The sequence below is a fragment of the Eulemur rufifrons genome, chromosome 2, assembly GCF_041146395.1.
Source record: "Eulemur rufifrons isolate Redbay chromosome 2, OSU_ERuf_1, whole genome shotgun sequence".
NCBI lineage: Eukaryota > Metazoa > Chordata > Mammalia > Primates > Lemuridae > Eulemur > Eulemur rufifrons.
Window position 1 is genome coordinate 118,401,422 of NC_090984.1, and position 18,577 is coordinate 118,419,998.

The window sequence follows — 18,577 nt, forward strand, 5'->3', positions numbered from 1 at the left end:
CAGGAATAACTGGATCCCTCTTCAGTCTTCCCTGAATGCAGCTGGGCTGGCTAGAGCCCTGAGCTCTGGCAGGGCTGAGCCACTGCCTGCAGACCCCAGCCAAGCCCACCGAGTGGTGAGGGGTATGGTATGGCCGCAGGAGCAGGGACTGTGCAAGAAGGCTTAGCCAAACTTTCTCAGTGCAGTACTGAAGGACACGAGCAGTGCTAACCCAGACATAAACTACTGTGGGCTGCTACTGAGTCCATAAGGAGCACTTGGAAATGATCCCCCAGCCTGGCTCTGCCCATTGGCAGGGGACTGGCCTCGGTATAGACTCCCCCAGGGATGGGTTTGTCTGACTCATTCACTTACCTGACAATGCACTGCCTGGCTGTGTGGGTATCCGATAAATGAGCGGGTGGGCAGGTGGATGGGTGGGTAGATGCATGGATGGATGAATTGATGAGTAGGTGGACAGACATGTGGGTAGATGGGTGAGTAGATGCAAGTTAGATGAATGGAAGAGTGGGTAATTGTCTTGTAAGAGTTAAAGATTCTTTTGATGGCAGGACACAATGCAGTGACACATGAATAGATAAAAGGCAGAACTTTTTGTTTCTTACAGCTCCAAATGAGAGGCTGTCAGGTGGGACAGGGTCCCAGCAAGCTGGAACTACAGGCAACAGCTTATGTGGCACATGAGTGGGGTTGGCGAGGTCTCCTGGGCTCCCTGTGGATTGGCTAATTTGAACAACTCTGTGATTTCCGGGTTATAGAGCTGTTTATTGTTGTTTGATACCTGGCTCCAAGGTGATTAGGGCAGATGCATAGTGGCCCAGAGCGTGAGAGGCAGTAAGCAAAGTGGCTGGAGTGCAGACTTAATCAGCTGCTCACAAACTGACTGGCCTCTAGCAAGGACCTCAAGTCTGGGTCAAGACAGCAGTTTTTCAAAAACTAGTAATAAATAACAGTGATGGATGGAGACATGTATACATGGCCAGATGCCTTTTGGAACTTTCTCAGTCTATGGTATTTCCAGAAGCATCAACGTTGGATTCAGATCTTCAAGGATTTTCAACTCTTAGATGCAGAACCCTATAATGTCCTCGCTGGAAGAGACGTCAGAAGGTCTCTGTCTCTTCTTGTCGGTCTCCACGTGTTTTAGATCGTAGACCCCTTTGGTTACTTGATGAGGACCCATGGGAAAAGCACACATACACCATTTTAGAGGGCTCGCGGGCTCTGGGAAGCCTAGCCACGGATTTCTATCCTCACTGGGAGGTCCAGAAAGGTCAGGGCAAGGAGCCCCAATGTGGTTGAACAGGCTGGTGCATAGATGAGTCAACTGACGCAGCAGGTCGGGGAGGGACTTCGCTCAGGAGTGTACAGCCAGGTCACAGCCAGGCCAGGGCTGGAACCACGGCCACCCCGTAAACCTTTCTGGGACTCGGTTTCCCCATCTCCGTGATGATGGGACTGGACGTGATCACTGGTTTGTTGACTCATAGAAGTGGCGGCGGAGGGGCAGGTGGGGCTGTGACACCCCTATCTGCTCCCCAGCTCACCGGGCACGCTCTCATCTGGTCTCTTTGGAAGGAAGGGTTTTAAGACTTTTTAAAAAGTTCTGAAAGTCCCTGCACTTTCCAGCTCCTACCAGCTCAGCTTCTGGGAGTGTTAGGGCGTGGATTGTTAGTAAGTCTCAGAGCCCAACTGGAGGAAACTGCTTTCCAATATCCCCAAGGAAACGGCCGTGCCTCAGGGGTGCACACTCAACTGCCCCGGAAAAAGGAGTGGGGAAAGGTGGATGTTCTTGGTGATGACCCCCTGGTTCTGCCACTGTGACCAGTGGGCGGCACACGTGGCATACAGAGGAATTTCAGAACTCCCCCTGCCTACCTGGCCACTTTTTGTTTACATCCTCTGTGTAAACACCCGCTGTTTACACCTAAAACTCAGACACAGAAGGGTCACCTCAGGGAAATAAGAAATGGTCAGCAGTAAAGGTAACATCAGGCAAATTTGTTTACGTGGAGTTTCTCAGGCCACTCTGGTCAGCTGGGAGGCTATTGCCACCCCAAGGCTCTAACGGGCAGCCCGTCTACACAGCAGAGCATTCCTGGGGTGAATGTGGAAATCTTCCATGAGGCTTGGGGGGCCCCAGGGCTCAGAGGGCAGGCGGGGCTGGGAGCGGGAGCTGGGGGGCAGCTGGGGCCATCCTGCCTGGCCTGGGGGGTGGGGGTTAGGCAGCTGGGGCCATCCTGCCTGGCCTGGGGGGTGGGGGGTGGGCAGCTGGGGCCATCCTGCCTGGCCTGGGGAGTGGGAGTGGGCAGCTGGGGCCATCCTGCCTGGTCTGGGGGGGTGGGGGGTGGGGGGTGGGCAGCTGGGGCCATCCTGCCTGGCCTGGGGGGTGGGAGTGGGCAGCTGGGGCCATCCTGCCTGGTCTGGGGTGGGGGGTGGGCAGCTGGGGCCATCCTGCCTGGCCTGGGGGGTGGGAGTGGGCAGCTGGGGCCATCCTGCCTGGCCTCTGCAGCCGGCCCAACTCAAGCTCCTGACAGTGCGCAGCTCAGCAGGAGGTGGAGGGAGGAAGTGCCCAAGAGGGTGGTGACATCACCACCCAGCCCTTGAAAGATGAGCTGTTCCCGCTGCCACTCCAGCTCTGGCTCCTCGCTCTGCCGAGGGGTGGGGACACCAGGCAGCCCCGCTCGAACGAGGGAACGACCGCAGTGTCCACGCGGCTTGCTCCGGACAAGGTGGGTGCCAGGCAGGGGCCAGTACAGCCACCTCACCTTCGCAGGGAGGACAAGCCGTCCCGCACGCCGGGAGGGCGGCAGAGGGGATGACTCCCGGGCGTGGGGAGGAGTTTCCTCTGGTTCTGAGGAGTTGGGAAAAGTTCCTCCCTTCGCCAGGTCTGACCAGCGATCTGGGGAGAGGGGTTCCCGGCAGGAGGATTGCACGGTTGTTGTGGGTTTGTCCTGTCCCTGAAGCAAGGTGTTAAGTGTATGAGGGTTATAGTGGTTTATTTCCGTAGACTCTGGGTGGACACTTTGGTCTGAAGCAGTGAGGAGAGTGTGCAGTGTAGCGGGGTTGGGTGTGGGGTGGGACCCCAGAAGCTGGCTTGTCACTCACAGCTGTGCCACTCATTGGTTCTGTGTGACCGGGACGAGCTACTCAGCCTCTCTGAGCTTCAGTTTCTCTGTCTGCAAAGTACCCTGCTCACCTGCTCCCTGGGGAGGGCAGAGGTTAAATCAGACAGAAGACGGGAGACAGTTTGTGAATATTGGCTGAGGTGCGCTGAGGTGGTCGGTGGTGGTGACTGTACTTCAGACAGGCTTTGCGTCCCTCCCGCTGTGGTCCTGGCTGTCCCGGCAGAGGAGTGGGCTAGAACATGGGCTTTGCACCCGGCCCTGGGTTGGGGGCCCAGCTCTGCTCTCACTTTGCGGGGGACATTTCTGGGCAGGTGATTTTGTCCAGGTCTCCTGAGCCATAGGGAAACCTGGCGGTTCTTTATGCAAAGCTACACTGCATGTGTCGTAGCTACTCGATAAACGGTGGCTGTCACTAGAATTGCCGAGAGCAGACGCTCTCACAGCCTGGGGGGCGGGGGGGGGCGGTGGGCAGTGGGTGTTGCTCTCCAGGCAGGTCAGAATGTGCCTCACTGAGTCACAGGAAGTGGGAGCTCTGGCCTAGGTGTGGGGCAACGGGGAGCCCCGGGCCAACCTCACCTTTTACGCTTTCTGGGAGTGGGAGAAGGGCTTGGGTGGCCGGGGCCAGGGTGAGCGACCCCAGAGGTCATTGCTGACATCCCCTGACACAGCTCCTTTGGAGAAAAACCCTGCTGTGTCCTGCTGGCCCTGGCAGCAGCAAGGGTGACGGGGACATTCCCCAGGGGCGAGCCCCATGAGCTCGAAGAAGGAGTTTGCTCTGTCTTCCTCCTGCTTGGGGTAGGACAGGCAGGAGAAGCGGTTTTTGGAAAACATTGAAAAGGGGAAGACTCGTGTGCTGGCCCCACAGCCAGGACCCCAGGGTCTCATCCCAGCTCTGCCCTGAACTTGGAAAAACCGCACAATCATGCGCTCTGAGCCCCTCGCTGTATACATGAAGAAACTGAGGGTCCGTGCGAGGACATAACCTCAGCACAGCCCTTTGCTCACCGTCCAGGGAAAAGCCTCGACCTCTCCGGGACGCAGACCGGGAGGTTTGGACGATGGAGGCTGCACAGGAAGTTTGGCCTACGCTGGCCAGTGGCGCCCAGCAACAGAAATAGCCATGCCATGTGGTCTCCGCTAACACCGCGACTGCTCCGTAAAAAGTGCCGTGGGCGTCTGAGAGTGACGTTAGGGCTGCCCCCCAGGTGAGCTGCTGTGCTTAGGGAGGGCCCACCTGCTCGGGGCAGGGAGGCCCTGCAGACTTGCCGGGGGTCTTAGCTCGTTCAGCTATAAGAAATTACCGTAGACGGGGCGGTTTATAAACAACAGACACTTATTTCTCACGATTCTGGAGTCTGGGAAGTCCGAGATCGAGGCACCGGCAGACTGGGTGTCTGGTGAGGCCCATTCCTCATTGATGGCGCCATCGGTGTGTCCTCACGCGGCAGAAGGGCAAACAAGCTCCCTCGAGCCGCTTTAATTTTATTTTTGTTTCTATGTACACGTCTTCAACAATCAAACCTCTTTTAAAGGGCAGGAATCCCCTTACTTGGGGAGGTGGAGGTAGGTCATGGCCTAATCACCTCCCAAAGGTCTCACCTCTTAATACCCCCACACTGGGGACTATGTCTCAGCGCATGCATTTTGAAGGGACACAGACATTCAGACCATAGCACCAGGGGACTCTGGTTTTCAGAATGAAAGCAGGGACCTTGTCCATCCAGTCACAACTTTCTCCTGTGCTCTGGGAACCGTGCCTGGCACGGAGCAGGCACCGGGCAGCGTCCAGGGAAGAATGAACGGTTAAAGGGATGAAGGGATAAACGAATGCCGGGCACCCGGCACGCAGAGCACACTACTGAGTGAATGAGCCAGTCTGAAAAGGCTGTGTGATTCCAACTGCATATGACATTCTGGAAAAGGCAAAACTATGGAGACAGAAAATCGGGAGGAGTTTGCCAGGAGTTAGTGGAGAGGGAGGGACGTATGGGCAGAGCACAGAGGACCTTCAGGGCGTGGAGCTCTTCCGCATGCCACTCTGACGGTGGACACGTGTCGGCACGCACTTGTCAACCTGTAGCGTGTGCAACACCAACGCTGAACTCCGATGGCAATTACGAGCTCTGGGTGCTAATGATGTGTCACTAGGCTCATCCGTTGTAACAGACGTGCCACTCTGGAGGGGGATGTTGACAATGGGGGACGCTGGGGGCGCGGGGGTATGTGGGAACATTCTGTCCCTTCTGCCTCTTGATTTTGCTGTGAACGTAAAACTGCTTGTTAAAAAAAGCACACAGAGCAGATCTGCGTGTTGCTTTGAGAATTCAGAAGGCTTTGGGGTTATGAGTCGGTCAGAACCTGCTAAGACTTGAGACCCTGCATGCATCACTCTCAGCCCAGGAATCCCTGAGCCATGAGTATTCACTGTAGTGAACATGCGTCCAGGGCCGGGGAGCTCACTCTAAGGCAGCCGATTCCATCTTGGCGGTTAGCAAGCACTTCCTCAGACCGCGACGGGCCCACTTTCCCCTCTGCAGTTCGTATGATTCTAGTCCTGATGTGTCCTCTCTGAGCTAAGTGCCCGCAGCTGCTTAATCTGTCCTCCACGAAAAGTGGGAAATCGTCACTGCCTCATCTGAGTCCCTGTGGTTTTCCCGAGACCTAAGGCCCTGCTCCCCCAAAATACACCCCCCCCCCCACCAGGTTCTCTTCCAGAACAAACCTAAGGAGTCAGGTATTTCTTTACTCTGTCATCAAAGTAGGATCTGTAGGGTTCTGGAGACTAGAAAATTGTGACACCCCCTCCCTCTCCAAATCATCACAGCACGAAGCAGGGTGGAACAAACACAGCTCTGGGTTCAAACCCCAGCTGTGTCACTTACCAACCAGGGAAGCTCTCTGAGCCTCAGTTTCCTCACCTGTACAACAGGGACAATCATTCCTATTGTTGAGGACCATTGTGAGGCTTCACTCAGATGGTGCTGGTGTAGTAAATGGGGTGCCAGGCACACTGTGGGTGCCCAGGTAGCAGAAGGAAAGTCTACGGAGGCAGGAACAAGGGCCTGGGACTGTCAGAGGTGCTGTGTCTGCCTCGCAGCTTGAGGGGTTCCCAGGGAAAAGGGCCCCCACTGTGCGAATGCTCATGTTCCCAGGCGATGCACCTGTAGGAGGTAACAGCAATAGCCCTGCTCACACTTCCCTCCAGGGCTCAAACTTCAGGTATAGTCAGGCCTGTCCCACGCCACCCACAACCACCATCCCTGTCTGATCTCTGCCCCCAGGGGTGGGCATGGCAGACACTGGCCCCTGAGCACCCCCTGGAAACCAGCAGCGCCTGAGGGGCGTCTCATGGGGTATTGTAAACTGTAGAGTGCTGGACTCCTGCACAGCCCATCACTGTTGTCACTGTGGTGACTTGTGCCCATCAGGCCATTCTCCTCCTCTTGCCTGCGGGTTTCCCAAGTGGCCACACTCCAGGGGCCCGTGTGGTCTGCCGGGGAAAGACCAAAATCTTCTTGTGCATCAGAATCACCCGGAGCCTGGTCACTCTCACAGATACCAGGGCCCTGCTCCGGGGACTCCGATTTGGGGTCTGGACTTGCTAATATCTCCACGGACTTTGAAGCAGGGGGGCCTTGAACCATACTTCGAAACAAGCCACCTTAGCAAAGGGTCCGTCCTGGACCCGGAAGCCACCCCCAGGCCCTTCCTCCCAGTCCCCACGGCCCAGAGAAATTTGGCACCTTGTGTTCTGTCACTGCCAGAAGGACAGAAACCGCCTCGCTGAGAATTCCCAGCCCCCACACAGCTCACAGTGAGCTCCCCTCCGGGTGGAGTGGGGCCTAAACGTTTTGGGAAGCGCCAAGCTGTGTCCTGCCTCCCGTACCAAGCAGGAAGCCGCTGGAGGGGAAAGACAGGGCCTCAGTCCCAGCACCCAGCACCCAGGCCTGGGCTTGGCACCTGCTGTGCCCTAAGAACACACCTGGTTGGTCAATCTCTGACTGTCATGGAAGGAGGGTGGTGCGATTCGGCCCCTCTCTGGACCTCACTTTGCCTGCTAGTAAAGTGACAGGTGAGAGAAGGAACCTCTTGGGTCTCTCTGAACAGCAACGACCAAAAGGGAATGGCTAGAATGCAAGAACATGGCAAGGGAAGTGGGAAAGTGTGCGCCCCTGATACAGGTGCGCTCATACACAGGCAAGGGTCTGCGGACAAGGGCTCTGTGCAGGCTATTTGTGGTAGCCAAACCAACAGAAAACAGGGGACTCATCAAATGAACTGGGGCACGGGCACATTCAGGTGATAGACTCCCAAGCTGAAAATGGATGTCCCCCTCCCTTCCCCTCCTCCTTCTCCTCCCGCCTCCACTTCTTCTGCAGACAGCCACAGGGACTGAATCCCACCCCACACCTCCCCCACTGCATGGCCTAGGGCAAACAATTTAGCCTCTTGGAACCTCAGTTTCTGCAGCTGTAAATAATAAGGGAACTGGAAACTACCTAAAAAGAATTGGGAACTCCCTGAGGCATCTGGTGCATTGAGGGGAGTCCTGCTCTGGAGCACTGTGAGGCCAGGAGACAATGAGGTGGATTGACAGATTGTTGAAGGCAAAGAGGTGAGGGCACGGGCAGGTGGCGCATTTGGGGTGCTTCCGTGGCGTCCTGACACAGGGATGGGGGCACATCTGCTCCTGAAAGGCCAGAAGACGTCTGGAAAGAGATCCCAGTGAGGGTGGCCATCTCTGGAGGGAAACAGGGCAGGGACAGGGCCTAGAAGGGTTTTACTTGTCACTATATTCTCTTTTACACTCTGAAATTTTATTGTGATCATGAGCATGCATATATCTCTTTGCAAAAATTTAAATATATTAATAAAAAGCAAAACTAACTAGAATAGAAATAAAAAAGAGAACAGGTGTAGTGGTTCACACCTATAATCCTAGCACTCTGGGAGGCCGAGGTAGGAGGATCGCTTGAGGTCAGGAGCTCGAGACCAGCCTGAGTAAGAGCAAGACCTCGTCTTTACTAAAAATAGAAAAATTAGTTGGGCATGGTGTCATGCCTGTAGTCCCAGATACTTGGGAGGCTGAGGCAGGAGGATTGCTTGAGATCAGCAGTTCAAGACCAGCCTGAGCAAGAGTGAGACCCCCATCTCTACTAAAAATAGAAAAATTAGCTGGGCACTACTATTAAAATTAGAAAACCTAGCGGGGCATGGTGGTGTGCACCTGTAGTCCCAGCTACTTGGGAGGCTGACGCAGGAGGATTGCTTGAGCCCAGGAGTTTGAGGTTGCAGTAAACTATAAGGACGCCACTACACTCTAGCTAGCCAGAATAACAGAGCCAAACTCTGTCTCCAAAAAAAAAAAGGAAAGAAATAAAAAAGAGGCAAAAATCCCGCAATGTTCCCATTTATGCAGTCTGAGTCTGTCCTAAATCTCTCTCCAGGTGTGAGAAGAGGGCCTGAAAATGGAGAGGGACAATTCACACATTTGTGCCTGCACCGAGAGCCTGTGCAGCAAGGAGGCAGGGAGGGAGAGGATAGGACCTCAGGAGTCTAGCAGGCCCTGAGGTCATTGGAGGCATCGTGGCTATCTGAGGAAGTGCCTTCGCTATGCATCTGCTGTGTGCCAGCTCTGTGCTGGGCCCCAGGGCGGCAGGGGACCCGAAAACAGTCTTTGCTCACCCAGACTCAGATCCTGGTCAGGGAAGGGTTGGGGAGAATTTTTTTCTGGGAAAAAGAAAAAAAAAGAGAGAGAGAGAGAACTTGATTAAACATTCAAGCCAAATGAGAAATTAATCACATTAAATAATTCCAGAAAAGGGAAGGCATGTTACAGAAAAATTATGATTAATGAAACAAGTCTAAGGCTTTTGCCAATAAGTTGGTTGTAACGTGATTAGGCAGCTTGACAACTGTTTAGAAAGGCTGCTTAGAATAGAAGAGACATAAACAATTTGATATAATCTGGAACTAAAATTTCATGTTATTTCAACTAAATCTGAGACGAGAAAGGGAAGAAAGAATAAGATGTATGCTAAAATTTTTATCTTATCTAGAAGAAGAACAATTATTTTTCTATTCTTGATGCTAATATGTGGATATAGGTCCTACCATGTTTGTCAAAATTTTAAAGATAACTATTAGAAGAGAAGAAACAGGATATATTACACTGTACCCTACAAAGAATCTACACTCCTGAAATATTTATTCCAAGGTGCATTTACAGAAATTGATCTTGCTGTAGACCCTAAGAACAAAGTCAATATAGCTCCAGATATAGAATTCTTATAGGCTGCATTACCTGACTGTGCTGTGGAAATTAATGTCAAATATAAAAACTAAAAATCACAAACCACTTGAAAAGTTTAGAAAACACTCTTCCTTAAAAGTCTTCCATCAAAAAGATAGATCATCAAAACTGAAATTATAGATATTTGAAAATGACTATGAAAACACTACTTGTCAAACTTACGGATGCAGCCACAGCCATATAAAGATTCGTATCTTTATATTTTTTAAATTTACTAACCCATAAAGATTGCAAATAGGCCAGGCACGGTGGCTCACGCCTATAATCCTAGCACTGTGGGAGGCCGAGGTGGGTGGATCGCTCAAGATCAGGAGTTCGAGACCAGCCTGAGCAAGAGCGAGACCCCGTCTCTACTAAAAATAGAAAGAAATTATATGGGCAACTAAAAATATATACATAGAAAAAAATTAGCCGGGCATAGTGGCGCATGCCTGTAGTCCCAGCTACTCGGGAGGCTGGGACAGGAGGATCCCTTGAGCCCAGGAATTTGAGGTTGCTGTGAGCTAGGCTGACACCACGGCACTCACTCTAGCCTGGGCAACAAAGTGAGACTCTGTCTCAAAAAAAAAAAAAAAAAAAAAAAAGATTGCAAATAAATGAATTAAATGTCCAATTCAATAAACTGGATAATTAAAAATGACCAGAAAAAGTAGAAGAAAGAAAATAATCATGACAAACACAAAATGACTAATTAGAAAGAAGGAAGGCATTAATATCAGTAAGCCAAGTAAGAAAAAGCCAAAAGCTGGCTCTTTGGAGAAGGGATATATCAGGAGGTGCTTTGTGCTGAGCAGAGAACTAGAGTAAGTCGATGGACAGTGATCACTGGGTGCTGCTCAGCTGGGTGGTCCCAGCAGCCTGCAGCCAAACGTGGGCACAGCATCCCAACCTCGGTCAAGGGAGTGCTGGGGAGGCACAATCTGCCTGTTCGGCGTTTCCATCAGCCCCGGGAAAGGTCTCCTTTCCATCCTGTCCCCAGTTCCTCAGGGGGTTTTCGCTAATGATCCCATGTCTCTGGACAGAAACCTACAGAGCAAGAAAAATCAGGCCAGCTTCAGGCTCTTCTATGATGCCTCAGCCCCTCAGAGAAGCATCCGTACACTTAGGAGAGAAACCGTGTGATGCTGAATGATCTTTCATAAGCAAAGGCTGCACAAAGACAGGCTTAAATGTGAAAGGTTCGCAAAAAATGCCAGTCCTGCAGCCCTCATGAAGAAAATCACTCAAAGACTTAGAACCCCACCGATGGAGGTGTGAATCGGGATGGAGACCAAAGCCTGGAGAAGAATTTGCTCCTGTCTCTTTCCTTTGTTTGACAGGGACATCGAGTTAGGAAATCAGGCTGAATCCTGTGATAACGAGTAGATTTTGCAGCCCAGTAGGAAATCTCATCATCCCAGAGCATCCCTCCGCCGGCTCCCAGCCGGTGGCTTTTCCCAGGTCTTCAGCAGCCCACTGACCCCACCTGCTCAGAGCTGGTGTTTGGGTACCACAGGGAATCACTGAAGAAGCAGTTCACAGATACTTTAAACATTTCCTTGTAAATTAAAACATGATTGTGCATTTATTTACCAGTTTTTAGGTAAGCAAGGCCTCTTTCCTTTGAGGGCAAATTGGCTGATTAACATTCTTACATGTACTAACCCATAATTCATTTCCTATTTTTTTTTAAATGGAAAAAAACACTTGACTTATTTAAATATTTTTAATATATTTAAATAACTTATTTAAATATTTCTATGGTGATATGTGTTCACCATAGAAAACTTGGAAATGGCTACAAAGAATAAAGAAAACTCAGAAGCAACCCATGCTCAAAGACAACCACCACCAGTAATAATTTGGTATTTTGCCTTCCAGATTTTTGAACCGTGTTATATGTACAATTTAGTACCCAGCATTTTATTCACTAGACATGGTGTCAGAAGTAGTCTCTCATTTTTGGCAAACTCTTAGAAGCATCATTCTTTTCCTGCCTGCTTAATATTCATTGCATGGATTTAGGATTATGTATTTAACCAGTTCCCTGGTCCTGAACATTTAGGCTGTTTTCTATGTCCCTCATTAACATGATGATGAACATCTCAGTGCATGAAGCTTTTCCTGTCCTTTCGTTATTTTTGGAAATGCCAAGCAAAAAGGAAAGGACATCTTCTTAGTTTCTGGATTTGTATCTCCAAAGTACCCAAAAATCGAATTTTCTGGAGACAGGTTTGGGAGTCATTCAATTTTCTCCTGCCTGACCCTATGCAGAGACGACATCGAAGCTGCCATCTGCCTGCCTCCCTCAGTCTGACTGGCCCACTAAACACTTGCAAACTAAATTATTTGTATTTTGCCTTGGCTCCAAGGATGCCTGCAGTAAACCAGAGCAGGCAGTCCAAGGCAGATCCCTGGAGACAGGAAAGCTGGCATCTCATCAAATGCCAACTCCTCTTTATAGTAATCTAATGTTGATTGAATACCTACTAACAACCATGCCATTTTACCTATAGGGAAACATGCCCGGAGAGGTTAATAGTCTGCCAGTACGCAGATGCACAGAGCTGTGACTCCTACTTTCCCCTAAGCTGGCTCTGGGGCAGAGCGTGCGGGAGGGTGAGCCGCCTTGGGGTGCCCTCTGCCAGGCACATGTAGACTCACAGGGGGCCAGGCAGGGCATCTTGGAGGATTTTGTTGCTGGCTCCAAAAATGTGAAACACAAGGGGAAGTAGGCAAGCTCATGCATGTCAGGAATTCTCCTCGATCCCAGCTCAGGAAGTGGGAATTTTCCACCTGTGTTAGCACCAGAGATGGTAGCCCCCAGGGCTCTGCGTGCAGGCTGTGCCCCAGCTCCTGGCCAACTCTCAAGACCCCTCCTACCTGCTGAGCTGGACACTACAGTTCCTGGGGGGTTGGGGGGGAGTGCGGAGCAGCATGTTGCAGAACAGAAATAGCAGAACTCTTCTGTTTCCCCCACCTCCCTACAAGAAGAAGACAGCCTGGTCGGGTAGAATAAGCACAGACTTCGGGTGGTCTGAGCCTGGGTGGCCTCAGAGAGTGCACTCTCTGAAGTTCATTTTTCACCCCGAACATTGTCTGGGGTCACACCCAGTACAACCCCTCCCACAGCATTATTTGGAGGAGTAAGAGAAAATTAGGCCCACAAATCTGACATACAGTCGGCACCTCCAGCAACTCTCACATCCCACAAATGTAAAATATGTGCCTTGAACCAGAAAGGCCAAGGGATGAGGGGGCCGTGGTATTGAATGGGCAGCCGTATATAGTCCTAGGGCTTAAATCTGTAGAATTTAAGGAATTTTAGTCCAAAGGACCTTACACTCTCCCTTGCTCTACAAATGGGGAAACTGAGGCCCAGAGAAGGAAAGCTGCCTTCTCAGTGGCACATGTTGGGTCTAACAAAAACAATAGCTATAGCAACACCGATGGCAGCTGCTGAGCATGGCCACCAGCTCCGTGCCAGCCCCTGGGCTGGGCATGTGACGGCACTGGCTCATGACAACTGAGAGGTGGACACTCTTACTGTCCCTGTCCTGCAGATGCAGAAGCCGAGGTACAGAGAAGAGGAGCGGGGACCAGGGGCCCAGTCCAGGGCTTCTTGTCACTCCCGCCTTCCAGTCGGCCAGCTCCAAGCTCACCTTTGGCCACCCAGGGCACCTGAGAGGGCTGATCCTGGTGTCCCAGGAGCCCCTGGGCTCTGAGAGGGTGGCCCCGTAGTAACTGCTAGGTGACTGGGGCTCAGGCAGGGCATTCATAAGCCCCTTCGGCGCCCCAGTCCGCAGGCTCCTCCAGCCAGCTCTGCCTTAGACACGTGACCACAATCAACTTGCTCTTTCTTGGTTCTTTTCATCTCTCGGGAGGTTTTGTGTGTGGAGTCACCTGGGTCCCCACTTAGGAGTCTGTGACTTAGGATAAGTCACTCCCACCCACTGAGCCTCAGTTTCCTCGTCTGTAAAATAGGCAAAACAAGTCCCTCATGGGACAATCGTGAGGGTCGGGGAAAGAACTGTGCAAACCCACCGTAGTGTAAACTGTAAAGTGCAGCACCCATTGCCGCATTGTCCTAGTGGAGGAACCAAGCTGTGATCTATACGCGAGAGCCACACATACAACCCAGGTCACCTCGTATGCGTGGACAGAGCCGAGGCCTCAGGAATCATCTGCCCCAGGGAACCTTCCAGGCCCCCACCTTGGAACACTTTCCACCACCAGGCAGATCCCTGAGGACAGGCCCTGGCTGTCCTTTACCACCATAGCCACACTATAAGGACAGACAGTGCAGAGGGTGCCGGGGTTATCTGAGTGGGACTGCCAGTGAGAATCAGCTGTCTGGGAAGCCTTCCTGGAGGAGAAGGAATCTGCTTGAGGTATCTGAGTGGGTGGTACAAGGGGGCTTGTGGGGGATGAAGGCTGTGACCTGTGCTTTTTACTGACCAACTGTAAGTCAAGGGTTCCCACAACCGCCCCCCACCCCCCGCCTCAGTTTCAATAATTTGCTAGAACGGCTCACAGCATCAAGGAAACTTTTACTGGAGTTTACTGATTGATGATAAAGTGTGTCAGTCAGGAGCAGCCAAATGGAGGACAGGCATGGGGCCACATATGGCGAAGGGGCATAGAGCGTCCGTACCCTCTCTGGGCACAGCGCCCTCCCAGCACCTCCCTGTGTTCACCAGCCTGGAAGTTCTCCAAGCCCTGTCTTCTAGGGGTTCCTGTGGAGGCCGCATCACCTGGGCATGATCAATCACTAGCTCAGCCTCCAGCCTCTCTCCCCTTCCTGGAGGACGAGAGGTGGGGCTGAAAGTTCCAGTTTCTTCCTGTGCCTGGTCTTTCTGGGGACCAGACTCCATCCTGAAGCTTTCCAGGAGCCCACAAAGAGTCTCCTCATTAGCATAAAAGACTTTAGGAGCTCTGTGTCAGGAACCAGGGTCAAAGACCAAATATGTACGTCCTATTATATTGCAATATCACAGGCTCTGAGAAGGACACAGTGAGCTGCAGTCCCTGGCTGCACGTGGCCCTGAGCACTTCAAACGTCCAACTTGAGACGTATCGTAAGTGCTGGAATTGGAAGAGTTAGCTGGAAAAAACAACATAAAATAACTCATTAATGATTTTTATATAGATTACAGATTAAAATGATCATGTTTTGCATATATTTGGTTAAATCAAATATATAATTAAAATTAATTTCACCCGTGTCTTTTACTATTTTTAATGTGACCACTAGAAAATTTAAAATTACTTCCGTGGCTCATGTGATACTTCCATTGGACAGCACTGCTCTAAGCGATGGGGAACAAACTCTGTAGACCAAGCCACTGGGGTTTGGAAGAAAAGACAGCAGGAGGCAGCAGGGGAACCTGCAGATGAAAAGAAACTTAAGAGACATATCACCCAGCCCAATGTGTGAAGTAATTTGGATTCTGATTCAAGAAAATGATATGTGGGGGAAAGAAATAGCGTGAAACTTATGAGACGATTGGAAATTGGAACACTGCCTGGGTCGTTGATGCTATTAAGGAATTATTGTTAGTTTCTTTTAGTTGTGATAATGGTTGTCTAATTGCACCATCTGAAATAAGAGTCCTTAGTTTTTAGGCATGTATACTGAAACATTTACAGATGAAATGATAGACATGCAGGATCTGCTTTCAATGCTACAGGAGGGGTGGGGTAGCTTTGGGTATAGAAGAAAGACTGGCTGTAAGTTGGTAATTATTGAAGCTGGGTGAAAGACACATGGAGTTTCACGGTGGTAGTCTATCTACTACTTGTGTATATATTCAAACTTTTTCATAATAAAAAGTTTAAAAAAAAAAAAAAAAGCAAGCTGAGGTTCTGGCTCAGACTGCCTGGGTCCAAAGCCCAAAACTAGTCTTGTTGGCTGTGCCTCCGTTTGCTCATGTGTAAAACAGGGGTGATAGTATAGTCCCTACCTTGCTGGGGTTTATCTGTAATGTGGTTAGAAGTGTGGAAACAAAATAAAAGAAGTGAACATACGTTGCAGGCACTTAATATGCTGTCACTAGTGCTCACAAGGCCCCGTTCAGCGGAAGTTATCCCCATTTTACCAAGAGGCTACGTCACCTGCCCCAGGGCATCCAGCCCGTAGAGGCAAAACCAAGACATGTCCTAAGTTTGTCTGACTCTGAGTGCAGGCATGATGTGAATGCTTATGCTGGGGGCTCAGGGATCAACTTTTCTTGTCCTCTCTGCTTCTCCGGTCTTTTTTTATTTTTATTTTTTTTTAGACAGAATCTAGCTCTGTCACCCCAAGTAGAGTACAGTGCATCATCATAGCTCACCACAACCTCCAAGTCCTAGGCTCAAGCCATCCTCCTGCCTCATCCTCCCGAGTAGCTGGGACTACAGGCATGTGCCACCACACCCAGCCTTGCTTCTCCAGTCTTGAAAGATTTGGGGCCCATTTATCTGCAGATCGGCTTGAAGAAACATGCTTCCCTCCTGCTTCTTTCTAAAAAAAAAGGCATAGCATTGGCTGAACCCAGAGCTCTGGAATTCTTAAGGTGGACTCCCTCAATTCCAAGGGGCTCCACCTCCCCTAGTGGAGTTGGACAGAGGACAGAGGTCCTGGCTCTGTCCTCATGGCTAGGGCGAGGCTTTGACATAGGCAGGACTGACGGGGCAAGGCCAGGACCAGGGATCTTCAGAGGCTGCAGGGAGCTGCCTCTTCTGTGCCACACCTGGTGAAGGGGAACTTTCTGAGACTGATTTATTCCACCCAGCTCCATGAGAACCTTTGGATGGCAAGGAGTGAAGAGACAACCTCTGAAAACTCAGTGTGCCAATCCCATTGCCTCTGCTTGCATGCTTCTCAGGATGGGGAGCTCGCTTCTTCCCCTTCTTTAATGATGTGTTTGTGCAAAGGTCTCCAGAATCATCTATTACAAACCCTCATTCTCTCAATGAAGAAGTGAAGGCTCAGAGATGTCAAGGCACTTACCCAAGGGCACACCTGGTCCCAAGGCTCTGACCCCAAACAATATTCCTTCCACATCTTTGCTATAGAGTTTCAAACAAGGGAGGGACCTCTGCTGGCTGAGAGGTCTGGGAAGGCTTCTCAGAGGAGGTGACATTTGAGATGGCCCTTGAAGAATGGCACTAGAATGTTGCTTGGTGCCCTAATTCTTTCTGTCCTGCCCACCGTATCCATGGCTTCGCTGCCATATCTCACACTGACAGTGGCAAACACACTGGGAATAGAAGTTTGTTGAATGAATGAATGAACGAATGGGGCAAGAAGGCCGCTCCCAGGAGGTGAAAGGGCAGTGAAATAAGCTCCTTCAGAATGTGGGGGCGTGTTGTAGGAAGGCTCAGGCCACAGACTTTGCAGTGTGCAGGGACAAAACCCCTCCTGCCCTAAACTCCGTGCTCTCCGCCACTCCTCTTGCATGCTGGCTGCCCAGGGCCGGAACCACTTTAGGACACGAAGGATTCTTTCTGTTCTGGGACTGGCCCAGGCTCTCTGTTCACTGTGTTTTCCTCCCCCTTGTTTTGTAAACTGGGCGGGGTGGGAAGACGGGTCACAGCACACGCTCACCCGTGGTGGGGGAGCCGGGCCAGCGGCCAGCTTGGCAGAGGCCCCGCCAGCCGCCCTCTCCTCCCGCCCCAGCAGGGCCAATGCCAACCCCGGGCATCGGGGACCTTCCGGGGGCCCGAGAGGTTGCAGGAGGAGCAGGCTTCTTGGGCACACCCAGCCACAGCTCATGTCCCAGCCTGAGCTGTTCCTGAGGAATCACTTTTCTGGGAAACACACTCCCTTTTCATGTGGTTTTGGGTTTTGCTCTCTGGCAAGGAATTCTATTTCCTCCCGTTATAAATCTCGTATGAGCTCACGACAGGAAACCTGAGCCATGCAGGAATGTGGGGAGAGGGCATGGTTGCCATCACGCAAGGCAACTGCTCCTGGGTCGTGTATGCCAGGGGTGGGGGCACTGTGGGGTGATAAAAGAACAGGGAGCCTGGGTACCAGGACTCCAGGACCTGGGTTCAAGGTTGAGCTCAGCCACTAACTGACTGTGTGTCCCCGGAGAATGCCCACTCTGTAATGTGTGGGGATCTGATGAAATAATGTCCAAGAGCCCCTCCCACCCTAATATGCCAGGATTCTGTAAGGTTAATCTGGCAAGAATTTCCAAGGGTGGAAGAAAGACGGATAGACAAATATGCCCAGTACCACCATCCTATGCTGAAGTGAGATGCCCCCAGAGCAAGTCTCCAGGGGCTACAACCTGGCCCCAGACCTGTGAGCCCCTCTGGCCTGGGTCAGACCCCAACAGGCCACTCCAACAGGCAAACCCTGGGCTCTTGGTGCAGGCTGGCATTTCCTTGCTGTGTGGCCTTGGACATCTCATCACCTCTCTGACCTCAGTTTTCCTCTCTGTAAAAGAGATGGTGGGGATAGGTTGGTAGGTTGGACATTTCCTCTTTCTTTCTTTTTTTTTAAGACAGTATCTCACTCTGACCCCCAGGCTGGAGCACAGTGGCGTGATCATAGCTCACAGCAACCTCAAACTCCTGGGCTCAAGAGATTCTCTGAGTAGCTGGGACTACAGGTGCCTGCCACCACGCCCAGCTAATTTTTAAATTTTTGGAGAGATGGTGTCTCGCTACATTGTTCAGGCTGGTCTTGAACTCCTGGCCTCAAGCTATGTTCCTGCCTCAGTCTCCCAAAATCCTGGGATTATAGGCATGAGCCACCATGCCCAACCAGATATTTTCTTCTTAAGCACCAGAACTCTTTTCTTTTATAAAATTGTTGCAGAAACCTGACATCAAGCAGAGAGAAGGGAAACATTTACATTTATGAAGCATTTAAAATGTCAAACATTGTTCCAAGAGCTTTACAATCACTAAGATAGTTTACATTTAAAATGTCAAAATTGTTCTAAGAGCTTTACAGTCATTAAGGTACTTTATACTTCCATCAGCCCCATGAAGTAGGTGCTGTTATCCCCATTTGACAGATAAGAAACTGAGACCCTGAGGAGTTAAGCTGCTTGCCCAAGATTATGCGCAGCTAGTAAGTGTTGGAGCTGGGATTTTCTGATCAGGTGTGGATCTCAGTCATGAAACCATAGGACCCTTGCAGTGCCAACCCCCTGGGGAC